This window comes from Bos mutus, chromosome 11, assembly GCF_027580195.1.
Source record: "Bos mutus isolate GX-2022 chromosome 11, NWIPB_WYAK_1.1, whole genome shotgun sequence".
Lineage (NCBI taxonomy): Eukaryota > Metazoa > Chordata > Mammalia > Artiodactyla > Bovidae > Bos > Bos mutus.
In genome coordinates, this window is record NC_091627.1 from 62,515,251 (window position 1) to 62,531,215 (window position 15,965).

A 15,965-nucleotide genomic window follows, 5' to 3' on the forward strand; every position below is an offset into this window, starting at 1 on the left:
AAGAAAAACCAGAGGGGACTGAAGGCCTGACCGCGGTGTGAGCTTCACCAAGCCTGACCCCGTGTGGCCGGTGTGGGTTGTTTGTACGTGGGGGGAACACTGGGCTCTCCTGTCTTGGGAAAGGGGTGAGCTTGGCTCCTAGACCTGAGAGCCCCTGAAGGCTGAAATTGGGATGTGATGCCTGCAGACACAGCGGGGAGGGTGACACACAAAGGAACCCCAGGGACAGGAAAAGTCAGCATCTCAGAAACACAGCTCTGGGCAGGGGACCTGCGCCTGTGTGACGTGAGGGGGACTGTCACCGTCAGGTGGAGGATGGTTGTTACCATCCTGGGATGTTGACCTGCAGGTCAGGGGCTGGTCCCCGTCGGAAGAGCCTGGGCCAGCTCGTTTCCTCGGCTGACTCTCCTCTAAGGATGGTGATAAGGACAGACCAGCCTCTCCTCTATTTCCTTAGTTCAGTAAGAAGGAAACAGCTCTTTCTCTTTAAATATCCCTGTCAGTGTGGCCCAGGGAATGGGCTTGCGGAGGACCAAGCCTGACAGGGGACCAGGAAGGAGGCGATTAAGTCATTCAGTTGTTGGGAAGGTCCTAAGTGGGAGTCTGGAAGATGCTGGACAGGACGCTGCCGTGGAGTAATGTAGTCCCCACCCTCCATAGAAAGAGGACTTACTTGGGGAGATTGCAGGAGTGGTTAGAGGTCAAGCTGTGTGACCCTCAGAACAAAGCCCTAGGCTGGGGGAGCTGGGCAGGAGGGCACCTTGCTGAGGAGGCAGGCGAGGGGTGGGTGACAGGTGTGGGCCTGGGCGGGGGAGGAGTGGAGGGAAGACAGGGACAGACACAGCCTGCAGGGCCACAGGCAGCACTGTGGGTGGGGGCGGCCCAGAGCCAGGGCCACAGGGAGGGTCAGGCTGTGACTCACGAGCCGGAGCCCAGGCAGCCCCTCCCTCGGCTGTGTCACGACTGGGAGTGGCCCAGCCTGACCTGGCAGAGTCAACATCGCTCCTGGAACGTGGGCCTGCTCACCTCTGTGTCCTTGAGCCCTCCAGTCAGTGACCATACTCCAAAAATGCTGGCAGATTGAACAGTAAACGCATGGCTTCTGGGGCAGAACTAGGGGCTGGGGTCCCCCTGAGGTGGCCAGGCCACCCCCAGGGCCCTCTGGCTCCTGTCCACTTCTTGACCCCTGGAGGACCAGCTGGGGGCCACACTGGCCGTTTCCCTCTGAGAGGAGACCGCCTCATGTTCTCCTCTGTGACTCCTAGGGAACAAGTACAAGGCCCACGGGGGTTAAATTCAGTAACTCTTTCACATCCCCCAAGTTTATAAAGACAAAACTATACATACTTTTATTTTATTTTTTGGGAATAAGTAACTATACATACGAATAAAATTGTAAAGTTAAAATCCTGTGAAGAAAGAGAAAAGCGAGTTTTCCTCTGTCTTTGGCCTTTCTTTCTATCTAATTACCTCAGGCAAGCACTGCCAGGCTTCATGGGAATCCTGTGAGAAACAGTCTATGTTTACGGGCTTCTGTGAAAGTGCGTTTTCACACAGGTGGCACTGCGCTGCGCTCACAGCTACTGTCACCTGCCAGACGTCCGGCAACCTTTTCTGTACCAGTGTACTAGCCCTACCGCTTTCTTGTTAACATCTGAGTATTATTCCACATGCAGAGGGCATGTGATTTATTCTACCAGGTAACCACTGATATGCTCAGCGGTGAAGAATCTGCAGTGCAGGAGACGCAGTAGATGTGGGTTTGATCTCTGGGTCTGGAAGATCCCCTGGAGGAGGAAATTGCAATCCACTCCAGTATTCTTGCCTGGGAAACCCCATAGACAGAGGAGCCTGGTGGGCTGCAGTCCATGGGGTCATGGAGTTGGACACGACTGAGCGATAGAGGATGAACGATCGCCCAAATCAATGATAAGCCTGTAAGGGCACATGATGTTACAATGAATAGGTTTTTAAAGCAAAGTGTTGTACTTGCAGCAGTAAAACTCTAAGATAACCACCGATGAGAACTCCTGGGTCTTAGGATGTGTGTATTTCAAACTTTGGCAATTACTGCTGAATTGCCTTTGTCGAGGTCACACCAACTTACATGCAGTATGTATCCCACACCCTCAGGAACCAAGCATGATTTTTAATCTCACCAAGCCCTCATTGTGTGCATAGTGCTCTGCTCAGGCTGTGAGTGGGGGCAGCTGAAAGCCCATGGGCAGCTGTGACGGGCTGGCCAGTGGCAGGAGGACAGCCCCCAAGAAGGAGATTGGCCGCCAACGTGACGGGTCCCAGAGGCTTGTTAGGCTGGGGCCTGGGTGCTAGGTTCTGGGGTGTTTGGAACGGCCATCTGTTCGTGGGAAGGGTCACATCAGGGTCACAAAACAGGGGGAAGGGCTTCCAGGGCCAGGAAGGGCCGGTGCTGGAGGAAGGAGGGAGAGGAGGGGAGGAGCATGGCGACGCTGGAGAGCAGGTCAAGTTTGGAGGAAAAGCCTAAACTATAAGGGACGATTTTGTGTTTTAAAATTTCTGAAAAAATATCACAGAAGAGTAATTTTTTAGAGGGGTTCATGGTTAATTTTGAGAGTTTTGGCACTTCTGTATCTCCCAGCCTCTGGCCTTCACATCTCAGTACTTCGTGTAGATGTTTTACCAGGTATGCTCAGTCCCGTGGTAACCTGGTGTCTGTGTCGGGGCCTGTGCAGTGTTAGGGGGGCAGCCTGTGAGAAGGGTTTGGGGGCCTGGGCTTTCGCTAGAGCAAGTGCAGACCCTTCCCCTCTGACCCTGGATGATGGCGGGGAAGAGGCTGACGGCTCTGCTTCATTGCTAATCCTGAGCCTGTTGGTGTGAACAGGAAAGGGCTTGTATGTGAAATCCACCCTGTAAGTCACATTGCTCATAGGCGTCCAGTGTTTGACAGCAGACAGCCTTTAACCATGGCCTCTGCTCCTCCAGGGACACGCAGCCTGGGTGCAGCTCGGCCCCAACTCTGAAGAGGCTCAGTGCATGCAATGAAGTCACCTGTTTGCAGTGGTGTGGACTCTAGAATGCTGATTTTATTGGGGTTTCAATCCAGAATTGTCATTGTTTATTTTGCTGTGCACACTGCCCCGGCAGGGATTCCTTCAGGTCGATGAGTCCAGCTGACTTCTGAGTGCTTCTTACCTTTTGGCCCCAGAAGCTGTTTAGGGTCTTCTGGTCACTCCTTCCCCTCGATCCTGGAATCTGTCCCTTCTCCAAGGAGCTCTGGTTCCATTTCTTGGAGAATGGTGCCTGTGTCACTAATATTTCTTTTCAGACTCTTTTAGGTGTTGACTAAAACACATAGTCACAGCCGGGAAGTAGAGAATTATTTTATTTGATGGGAATGTTTAGGACTCTGAGCCAGGAGACAGTATCTCAGGAACTCTGAGAAAACTTCTCCAAGGAGGTGGGAGGGGGAGTCAGGTTATATACAAGTTTGCAACAAAGGGAGCAGGTAGTCTGAACATCAAAGTTGTTCTGTTGCTCACTCGTGTCTGACTCCTTGCGACCCCATGGACTGCAGCACACCAGGTTTCCCTGTCCTTCACCAACTTCCAGAGCTTGCTCAAACTCAAGTCCATTGAGTCGGTGATGCCATCCAACCATCTCATCCTCTGTCGTCCCCTTCTCCTCCTGCCTTCAATCTTTCCCAGCATCAGGGAAAGATTTTCCAATAAATTTTCCAATGAATAAGCTCTTCATATCAGGTGGCCAAAGTATGGGAACTTTAGCTTCAGCATCATTCCTTCTAATGAATATTCAGGATTGATTTCCTTTAGGATTGAGTGGTTTAATTTCCTTGCTGTCCAAGGGACTTTTAAGAATCTTCTCCAACACCACAGTTCAAAAGCATCAATTCTTCGGCACTCAGCCTCCTTTATGGTCCAACTCTCACCTCCATACAGGACTACTGGGAAAACCATAGCTTTGACTGAATGGACCTTTGTTGTCAAAGTAATGTCTCTGCTTTTAAACATGCTCTCTAGGTTGGTCACAGCTTTTCTCCCAAGGAGCAAGCGTCTTTTAATTTCATGGCTGCACTCACCGTCTGCAGTGATTTTGGAGCCCAAGAAAATAAAATATGTCACTGTTTCCCTTGTTTCCCCATCTATTTGCCATGAAGTGATGGGACTGGATGTTATGGTCTTAGTTTTCTGAATGTTGAGTTTTAAGCCAGCTTTTTCACTCTGCTCTTTCACTTTCATAAAGAGACACTTTAGTTCTTCTTCGCTTTCTGTCATAAGGGTGGTATCATCTGCATATCTGAGGTTATTGATATTTCTTCCTGAAATCTTGATTCCAGCTTGTGCTTCATCCAGCCCAGCATTTCCCATGATGTACTCTGCATGTAAGTTAAACAAGCAGGGTGACAATATACAGCCTTGACATTCTCCTTTCCCAATTTGGAACCAGTCTGTTGTTCCATGTCTGGTTCTAACTGTTGCTTCTTGACCTGCATACAGATTCTCAAGAGGCAGGTAAGGTGGTCTGGTATTCCCATCTCTTTAAGAATTTTCCACAATGTGTTATGATCCACACAGTCAAAGGCTTTAGTGTAGTCAATGAAGCGGAAGTTTTTCTGGAACTCTCTTGCTTTTTCTATGATCCAATGGATGTTGGCAATTTGATCTCTGGTTCCTCTGCCTTTTCTAAATCCAGCTTGAACATCTGCAAGTTCTCGGTTCACAAACTGTTGAAGCCTAGCTTGAGAATTTTGAGCATGACTTTGCTAGTGTGTGAAATGAGTACAATTGTGCAGTAGCTCTTTGGCATTGCCTTTCTTTGGGACTGGAATGAAAACTGACCTTTTCCAGTCCTGCGGCCATTGCTGAGTTTTCCAAATTTGCTGGCATATTGAGTGCAGCACTTTCACAGCATCATCTTTCAGGATTTGAAATAGCTCAACTGGAATTCCATCACCTCCACTAGCTTTGTTCGTAGTGATGCTTCCTAAGGCCCACTTGACTTCACACTCCAGAAGGCATCAAATTAAGGAATTCAGCATTCTACGTATGGCAAACTGCAAGCCTCTGGGCCCCCTGAATCCGTTCTTTGCACGTGCAGCTCAGCAATCTGCGGCTGATCCTGTATCCTTGTCCACCTTGCTACCTGTGTCCCCCCAGCTCCTCGGCCGTCACCATGGGGGTGGCAGCATCTGTATGATGACAGTTTTGGGAGCCCTCACTCACATTTGGAAGCCAGAAGTCACTGATAGCTATGATGTTTCTTGTTTATTAATACGGCAGTAGATATTTTTCTTTCACATAGGACAAAACAGCAGTAGAACTTGAACTGAAGCTGTTCATCTTGCAGTGCTAGCGCTGGGGTCAGCAGGCATGGGGGAGGGGCAAAGCCGGCAGAAAATCACACGTGGAGAGAGTTTTAACTAGCTGCAGTGTGTTTCAGCACCCACCTCTCCATACAGGAACAGAATCCAGCCACTCTGGACTGCACACCATCGCCTCTTCCCTCTCCTGCACTGGGTTGGGTAAGCTCTAATATTCCTCCCTTCTGAAAGCCCTCTCCCCTCCCCCATCTCTGCTATGTTTGTAAAAGAACGTTCTTGGACTTACAGGGAAATTTGATCCATGTGGGCTGGATGGTCTACACTTCTCTCATAAAACTGCTCTTTTGTAAGAGTTCTTCTGCAGCCAAGTATCTCTGGACAACAGAAAAATGTTTTTCCAGGAAAAAACTCCCAAAATTAGTATCGGCACCCTCTCTCCCTTACCTATCATTTCATTCATTGTAACCAGAATTTATAAAATTTCCTGGTCTGTGGCAGGTACATACTGGGGCACAGAGATAAAGGCCATCTGGTCCCCAGCCTCCAGTAGTTAATCCAACAAGGAATGTGCTTATGATGGAAGTCTTCTGGACCCAAGGAGTTTCTAGCACAGGTGACAGAACCTCAGAGTCAGTTGAGGCTGATGACAGCTCAGGGTCCAACAGTGAGTGGGAAATTGAGCCCCTCCAAGGCCCAGCCCCTCCTGTCGGTCTGCTGCTCCCCATCAGTAGAGCACACGGTGACCACACCCTGGGACACCGCCTGGTTGGGGGGACTTTGCAAGCCCCACCTGGCTCTCCTCCTTTCACACACCTTCCTTCTTCCTGCACACGCAGTGACCTCAGGCTCTGAACAGTGCCTTCGTGACAGTTCTTCCCCAGCCCAGCCTCGGCTTCTTTTTCTGCCTAACTGCACTGCCTGGGTGGAGCGGGTTCCTCCCCAGGACAGGCCGTGTCTGGTTCTGCAGGTGTCACCATGTTCTGAGCAGTCGTACCTGTCCCTGCTGTGAGGCAGCTTCTTTACAAACAGTAACTGGCTGAGGCCTGCAGTCTGTCCCAGCAGAAATGCAGTGTTTACAGCAGCTCTGCCAGCAGCTCAGCAAATGTGCTGGAAGAAAAACAGACCTACTTACCAGCCACAGTTGATGACTGGGAGAAACTTCCCTTATATAATACCTAACGATGGAGGTTTCTGCCTAAACCTGGGGACCTGGGGAGAGCCACTCCAGGGTGTGTCCTGTGATCTACTGAGGGCAGAGAGCTCAGCTGAGGTGCTCCTTCGGGGGCCGGTTTCCAGGTCTGCTCAGAGCTAGGCCAAAGCAGGAGGGCTCTGTTGACCTCACACTTGGCAAGGGCCTCAGGCAGCGGCCAGTTCGGGTCTGGAGCAGGCCTTGTGCAGCACTCTGTGCAAACGCTTTGCTGCCAGCCCCAGAGGTGGGACTCGGAGCTTTTTCAACAATCTCTATCTTGGGTCCAGGCTCTGGCTCCTCCTGTCCCTCCCCCTGCCACTGAGGGGTTGGGGGAGGATGGAGGTGGGGACCACAGCAGCCAGCCGGAAAGCCTGTACGTTGAAACGGAGCTTTTGTGAGGGCCTTGGGGAATGCAGCCTTGCTTCTGAAACTGAGTCCCCTAAAACCGAGTTTCCTCACTACATCTATGATTAACCTCTCTATCCATATCTTTATTCCCTTTCTTGTCCCCTCTGACCTCCATCCTGTGCTCACTGAACACTAATCAACCAGGGTCAGGTGACTAAGATTGCTGTTATTGATAAGATTGCACACAACAGTCATACTAATGAAAACCGCTACCAGTGTTAAGGTCACACACGCAGGTCATTTCTCCAGTACAAGGTGAGCTCACAGACCCCTGAACCATGAGCTGCCAGAGACATCCTGACTCCTGAAGCCATGGTGATGAAATGTCACAGGATTATGATTAGTCCGTCTCCTTGTTCCTCTCCCTTAAAACACTCCCAACTCAAAGACCAAGCTGGAGGGGATCTGAGGCTCGTCTCCACTCCCGTGCTCCATGCCAGTAAGTAAATCCTCACTGCAGACTCCTCGCACCCCAGGAGCTCTTGCCTACTTAGAAATCCATCGCAGCCTCAAGCATCCTGGAGAGTTCCTGATCAGTATTCAATTTCTGCCTCTCACCACCGAGGGAGAGTGGCCACAGAAAGAAGCCAGCACAATGGCAGAGGATTGCTGCCTCTCCACAAGCATTCAGAACAGCAAACTTATAGGGATGGGGAGAGAGTGTGGGTGCCTAGGGCTGGGGTTCCAGTGAAGGGGTGTGCAATGTCTTCCTGGGCAATAAAAATGTCCTAAAATTGATGATGGGGGGTGTGGATGCACAGCTCTGGGCTGTGAACTGCACTGTTTAGAAGGGTGAGTGTAACGACTTGTGAAATACATCTCAACAGAAAAACAAACGTGACAGCAGAACTAAGAGATAAACATGAGAAGCCTAGAGCCTTGTGCTGCGCTTTTCATGGGGAATCCCTGAGTTTGGGGCTCATTTTTGGCTCAGCTGGAGGCTACTGGCCACAGGGGAGAAAAACCTACAACTGTGGAGGGGATCCCCCGTCTATGCTGGCTCTTTGCCTCTTCTTCTTCCCTAAGTCAGAACTTGGTTTCCTCGGGAGCTGCAGAGGGGCTGCCTGAGGGGTTGTAGCACAGGGGTTCTGTCTGTAGTTCAGGAGACTTGTTGGCTTGGGGCCTCTGTGCGCCACACCCTGCTCTAGGCCTGGGGATGCACCCACTGTCGTCAAAGAGGACAGAAACACAGTGAACAATGATAAAGTAAATCATGTGATGTATTAAGTGTCAGTGCAAGAAAAGAAAAAAGCAGAGCAGGGTAGGCGGTTGGGAGCACAGAGTCGGAGTGCAACTTTAAATTACTGGGTGAGCAGGGAAGACCCCACTGAGAAGGTGTCATCTGAGCAAAGACCACAAGGAGGCAGGAGAGAGCCCTGCAGGGACCGGGGAAGGAGTGGTCCTGCCCAGGCGCGCGGTGGGGCCACAGCTTGCAGAGGCACCAGGGTATGAAGCGTGTTTTCTTAGCGTATCAGCTAATCCCCAGGGGCAGCAAATGGGCAAATCACCCAATCCATAGCTCACCCCAGCCCTTTCTCCAGAGGCTCTCACAGTCCATGCTGCTGCTCCCCTGCTCTGCTCACCCCGGGGCCAGGAACCAGAAAGCCAGGGGCAGTTTATTTAGTTATTCAACCCCCGGTGCCTACACTGTGGAAACCACAGTAAAGGCTCTTGGCAGCATTTCCCCACAGAGTGAACCTCCGGACTGGCCCTTGGGCTCCCCCACGTGGCCAAGCGCGCGTGCTTCCTGTCTCTAGGGATGTGTCAATATAGACTCTTCCTTCGTGTCAGCCATTCCCGTGTCTCTGAGTCTTACCATGCCTGATTAAAACGAATCCTGGATCCCCCGAAAAGACGGGGTCTTTGGCCGCTCTCCTAAGAGTGATGCCCGCTCCCCACCCCTCCTCCCCCGGGTGGTCCAGAGCAGAGGAGGATGTGACAGCCACTCTGGTTGCTCAGCTGAGAAGGGATCCAGGGCTGCGTGGTCCTGCTGAGTTCAGTGGTACTGGGGCCAGGGCGGGGCCGTAGAGGTGGTGAGAAATACTGTCAAGATACGGGTGGTTGCAGAGCCTGCCCAATCAGATGTAAGATGTGCAAGGAAAAGGAAGTCCAGGCAACTCCAAGTTTTGCCCTGAGCAAACGAAGGGCGGCGCTGGCCTTGCCTGAGATGAAGCCGGTTTCTGGTGGAGGGTTTGGTAGGAGTTCAGCTCTGGGGTGCCAGCTTGGGGGTGTCAGCTTTCCAAGCAGAGAGGTCAAGTAAGCTGCTAGATATACGAGTTTGGAGCTGGGAGGAAAAACTGAGCTGGACGCACTTGGGAGTGGCCAGCAGGTGGGTGGTATTTCAGGCCACAAGACCTGAGGAGACAGGCAGGGGTGGGCGCGACCCGGGAGACCACTGGAGGGAAGTGCATCAAGAAGCCAGGTGTGACCACCCGTGTCACATGTTTCTGAGAGGAGCTGACCACGAAATTTGGAAAAGGCAGGCTGTTGTTTCTGGTAGGTCGCTGGAAGAGAGGACTGGTAGGAAATGAGAGGACCAGGTGTGGGAGGACTCACCCTCAGATACACTGAAAACCCAGAGCATGTGTGGCCTCCGAGAGACACATGACCTGGGGCGACAGCGAACCTCTCTGGGACTGGGTGATATCTGCAGAGTCTGAACCTCAGAGGTTGAAGTGGGGGACCAGGGAGGAGGGTGATGGTCTGGAGTGAAGAGCCAACCAGAAAAACCCACTTGATGTTACAGCCGCCGCGGCTGCGGGGAGTTGGGGCTGTGACTCAGCCGCTGGCTCTGGAAACAGGCAGAGGAGTGGTTCTGCCCCCAGGCTCACTTCTTTCAGAGAAAAATGAATGGCTGTAGCGGGTTGAGGCCACGGAGGGAAAATCTGACAATTTCATTGCAGACATTCCTTCCTGATGTGTGATTGTTCTGGATAGAAAGTAGGATAATCGATTAGTCACACTCAGTCAATTCCAGGAACACAGAAGCAGATAAAGAAACCAAGGACAGCCTCTGTCCTTGGGGTGCCTGGCCCATTGCTGGTGATCATGAGGCCCAGGAGCAGAGATAGAGAATTTCCCCCAGCCTGGCTGTGGCCTTACTCTCCTGGTGGCCCTTCTGCAGGCTCAGCTCTTCCCAGGTATTTGAATCCAAAAGACAGCAAAGCATTTTGTGGAGAACAGGGAGGATCGTCCCATCCTGTGTGCAGTCCCTGTCGGGAGGAGCTTTGGCAGCCTGAGAGCCCCCCTCTTTTCCTCCCACATCAGTGTGGTCCTTCCTTCCACCCCACTCCCGTCCCCTTCTCCTGCTCTTGGCTCCTGTGTTTCCCTTCCTCCTTGACCCTCAGTCTAGCGTGCTCACCACCAAGAAACATGTACTTTCTGAATGAGTGTTCGGATCATAATTCAAAACCCCAAATTGTTATTTTCCTTCAAAAAGTTCACAGTGGTTTTCAGGTTGATATCAGGACTGTCTCCAAGAGGCAGAAAGGAACGCAGAGAAAGCCCCCATCCAACCTGAGACTTCAGTGAGGAATTATGATTGGAGAGGAACAATGGGGAAGGGATGACTGTAGGTGGAGGGAAGAGATCCAACATTTCATGAGCATCTCATGAGCTTCTGAGACCAAGTCTTGTGTGGACACATGGAAACAGCATGCTTACTCAAACTGCTTAGATTCCTTGAACCTCCTCATGAAGGAAGGACTGGGAAGGTGATTATGGTCACTTGACGAATGAAGAATTGTAATCCAAACCCAGGGGTCTTACCCTCAGACTCTGTGTTTGCCACAGAGACAGGCAGAGACAGGACGGCTCAGGAGACCTCCGCCCTCCAGATCCTTCCTCTCAGTCTAAATACTGCTCCCCCTCCCACCCCCAGATACAGACAGCCTCCCCCATCCTTCCTTCTGAAGGAGCAGCATGAAGATTCATTTATTATAGCAACAAATGGCTTTATGATCCTTGCATGAAGATGCTACTGAAAGAAAAGAAAAAGCAGAGTAAGAGAACTGCCCAGGTGGTTCAGTGGTTAAGAATCCACCTTCCAATGCAGGGGATTCAGATTCAATTCCTGGTCTGGGAACTAAGATTCCACATGCCAGGGGGCAACTGTGCCCATGAGTTGCAACTACTGAAGTCCGAGCGCTCAAGAGCCAATGGTCTGCAACAAGAGAAGCATGCACACAGACCCTAGAGAAAGCCCATGTGCTGCAGCAAAGACCTGGTTCAACCAAAATAATAATTTAAAAAGAAAAAGAGTGAGAAGTATTATTTAGTGTGTCCTTAGCAGGCACTTTGCTGCATACAGGTGCCCCTACAGTTCCTGCTAGTGCCTGTGGAAGCCTCTGGATTGAGTGACAATAAGAAAGTCATGGAACTCATTATTATTGAGTTCATAACACAAAATATTAACTGGTGAAGTTCTACAAATTAACTGGTGACGGTCTACAAAGTTCCTCATATCTTTCTCATTGATACATAATGGACATGTGCCATTGTGTTAGTTTCAGGTATGTAGCATAATGACTCACTATTTGTACATATTGCAAAATGGTCATCACAGTGAGCCCTGCCTGCATGGGGTCTGTTTTCTCTCTGTCACTCAGATCAGATAAATTCTTCTGAATGTCAACCTTGAAAGGTTCCTGTAAATTCTTCTGAAAGTCAGCTTCTGTGACTCTATCCTCTCAGCTCCCTTGTGCTACTGAGTTCAGCCAGTGAATTTTAGAATTTCACCTATTACATTTTTTTTCAATTCTGTAATTTCCATTTGGTTCTTTTTTTTTTTTTTTAATTTTACTTATTTGGCTGTGCCAGGTCCTGGTTGCAGCATGTGGGATCTTCGATCTTCATTGTGGCCTGCGGGATCTAGTTCCCTGACCAGGGATTGACCCAGGCCCCCTGCATTGGGAGCACAGAGTCTTAGCCACTGGACCACCAGGGAAGTTCCCTCCATTTGGTTCTTTTTTTTTTTAAATATGTACTTCTATCTCTTTGCTGAGATTTTCTGGTTTTGTTTTGTTTTGTTTTGTTTTCATTTAGAGTGTGTGTGCTGACATGTCTGACTGCAACTGCATGGACTGTAGACATGTTCCTCTGTCCATGGGATCTCCCAGGCAAGAATATTGGAATGAGTTGCCATTTCCTACTCTAGGGGATCTTCCTAACCCAGGGATCAAATCTGCATCTCCTGCATTAGCAGGTGGTACCATAGTACCACCTGGGAAGAAACCCCACGGGGCTTATGAATGTTAAGAGCCCATCAGCACCAGTTTTTAAATTGTTGTTATAAGCAGCAACCACAAGGTGGCAGGATTATTTCATGCCCGTCTAGTTCCCAGGGCAAGCAGTTCAGTTCAGTACAGTGGCTCAGTCATGACCGACTCTTTGCAACCCCATGGACTGCAGCACGCCACGCCTCCCTGTCCGTCACCAACTTCTGGAGCCTACCCTAACTCGTGTCCACTGAGTCAGTGATGCCATCCAGCCATCTCATCCTGTCATCTCCTTCTCCTCTCACCTTCAATCTTTCCCAGCATCAGGGTCTTTCCAAATGAGTCAGCTCTTCGCATCAGGTAGCCAAAGTATTGGAGTTTCAGCTTCAACTCAGGACTGATATCCTTTGGGATGGACTGGTTGTATCTCCTTGCAGTCCAAGGGACTCTTAAGAGTCTTCTCCAACATCACAGTTCAAAAGCATCAATTCTTTAGCACTCAGCTTTCTTTATAGTGCAACTCTCACATCCATACATGACTACTGGAAAAACCAAAGCCTTGACTAGACGGACTTTGTTGGCAGAGTAACGTCTCTGCTTTTTAACATGCTGTCTAGGTTAGTCATAACTTTTCTTCCAAGGAGTAAGCATCTTTTTATTTCATGGCTGCAGTCACCATCTGCAGTGATTTTGGAGGGCCCCCCAAAATGTCTGCCACTGTTTCCACTGTTTCTCCAACTATTTGCCATGAAGTGATTGGAAAGGATGCCATGATCATAGTTTTCTGAATGTTAAGCTTTAAGACAACTTTTTCACTCTCTTCTTTCACTTTCATCAAGAAGCTCTTTAGTTCTTCACTTTCTGCCATAAAGGTGGTATAATCTGCATATCTGAGGTTATTGATATTTCTCCCAGCAATCTTGATTCCAGCTTGTGCTTCATCCAGCCCAGCGTTTCTCACGATGTACTCTGCATATAAGTTAAATAAGCAGGGTAACAATATACAGCCTTGATGTACTCCTTTTCCTATTTGGAACCAGTCTGTTGTTCCATGTCCAGTTCTAACTGTTGTTTCCTGACCTGCGTACAGATTTCTCAAGAGGCAGGTCAGGTGGTCTGGTATTCCCATCTCTTTCAGAATTTTCCACAGTTTGTTGTGATCCACACAGTCAAAGTCTTTGGCATAGTCAATAAAGCAGAAATAGATGTTCTTCTGGAACTCTCTTGCTTTTTCAATGATCCAGCAGATGTTGGCAATTTGATCTCTGGTTCCTCTGCCTTTTCTAAAACCAGCTTGAATTTCTGGAAGCTCATGGTTCACGTATTGTTGTAGCCTGGCTTGGAGAATTTTGAGCATTACTTTACTAGCATGTGAGATGAATCCAATTGTGTGGTAGTTTGAACATTCTTTCTCATTGCCTTTCTTTGGGATTGGAATGAAAACTGACCTTTTCCAGTCCTTTGGCCACTGATGATTTTTCCAAATTTGCTTATATTGAGTGCAGCACTTTCACAGCATCATCTTTCAGGATTTGAAATAGCTCAACTGGAATTCCATCACCTCCACCAGCTTTGTTCATAGTGATGCTTCCTAAGGCCCACTTGACTTCATATTCCAGGATGTCTGGCTCTAGGTGAGTGATCACACCATCATGATTACCTGGGTCGTGAAGATCTTTTTTGTACAGTTCTGTGTATTCTTGCCACCTCTTCTTAATATCTTCTGCTTCTGTTAGGTCCATACCATTTCTGGCCCTTATTGAGCCCGTCTTTGCATGAAATGTTCCCTTGGTATCTCTAATTTTCTTGAAGAGATCTCTAGTCTTTCCCATTCTATTGTTTTCCTCTATTTCTTTGCACTGATCACTGAGGAAGGCTTTCTTATCTCTCTTCGCTATTCTTTGAACTCTGCATTCAAATGGATATATCTTTCCTTTTCTCCTTTGCTATTTGCTGCTCTTTTCACAGCTATTTGTAAGGCCTCCTCAGACAGCCATTTTGCTTTTTTGCATTTCTTTTCCTTAGGGATGGTCTTGCTCCCTGTCTCCTGTACAATGTCATGAACCTCCGTCCATAGTTCATCAAACACTTTGTTTATCAGATCTAGTCCCTTAAATCTATTTCTCACTTCCACTGTGTAATTGTTAGGGATTTGATTTAGGTCATACCTGAATGGTCTAGTGGTTTTCCCTTCTTTCTTCAATTTAAATTAGAATTTGGCAATAAGGAGTTCACGATCTGAGATACAGTCAGCTCCTGGTCTTGTTTTTGCTGACTGTATGCAGCTTCTCCGTTTTGGCTGCAAAGAATATAATCAATCTGATTTCGGTGTTGACCACCTGGTGATGTCCATGTGTAGAGTCTTCTCTTGTGTTGTTGGAAGAGGGTGTTTGCTATGACCAGTGCATTCTCTTGGCATAACTCTATTAGCTTTTGCCCTGCTTCATTCTGTCCCAAGGCCAAATTTGCCTGTTACTCCAGGTGTTTCTTGACTTCCTACTTTTGCATTCTAGTCCCCTATAATGAAAAGGACATCTTTTTGGGGTGTTAGTTCTAGAAGGTCTTGTAGGTCTTCATAGAACCATTCAACTTCAGCTTCTTCAGCATTACTGGTTGGGGCATAGACTTGGATTATCATGATATTGGATCGTTTGCCTTGGAAATGAATAGAGGTCATTCTGTTATTTTTGAGATTGCATCCAAGTACTGCATTTCAGTCTCTTTTGTTGACTGTGATGGCTACTCTATTTCTTCTAAGAGATTCTTGCCCACAGTAGTAGATATAATGGTCATCTGAGTTAAATTCACCCATTTTAGTCCATTTTAGTCACTGATGCCTAAAATGTTGATGTTCACTCTTTCCGTCTCCTGTTTGACCACTTCAAATTTGCCTTGATTCATGGACCTAACATTCCAGGTTCCTATGCAATATTGCTCTTTACAGCATCGGTCCCTGCTATTTACCTGGGCCCAAACTATGGTGGAGGTAATGAAGATAATGTTGACCTCCCTGAAAAGATCCCGTGCATGTACTGCTACAGTCTGTGCCCCAACCCTGCAGCAGGCCACCCCTGACCCATGCCTTCACTGGAGATTCCCGGACACCCACAGGCAAGTCCAGGACAGTCTCCTGTAGGGTCACTGTTCCCTTCTCCTGGGTCCTGGTGCACAAGGTTCTGTTGTGCCCTCCAAGAGTATATTTCCTAGTTTGTGTAAGTTCTGGCAGCTCTATGATGGGGTTATGATGACCTCCTCCAAGAGGACTTATGCCATACCCACACCCAGATTCCCTCTCCCTGTGGCAGACCACTGCCATCCTGTACCTCCACAGGAGATGCTCAAACACAGTTCTGTCTGTGATCACGTGAATTCACCCCTCCTAAAGTCTTGCTGGGGCTTCTCCTTTGCCCTTGGATGTGGGATATCTCCTCACAGCTGCTTCAGTGCCTACCCTCTTACTAGAGTTTCTCTGATCTCGAACGTGGGGTATCTGCACATGGCCAGTCCAGTGAAGAGCAGCCACCACTCCTGACCTTGGATATGGGGTATCTCCTCTCAGCTGCTCATGGCTCTAGCACCACACAGCCTGGAGCTCTTAAATTGAAGAGCTCATTCCTTATTAGAGAAATGTAAATCAAAATTACAATGAGTTATCATCTTACACCAGTCAGAATGGCCATAATCAAAAAGTCCACAAACAATAAATGTTGGAGAGGGTATGGAGAAAAGGGAACCCTCTTACACTGTTGGTGGGAATGCAAACTGGTACAGCCACTATGAAGAACAGTGTGGAGATTCCTTAAAAAACTGGGAATAGAACTGTGATATGGCCCAG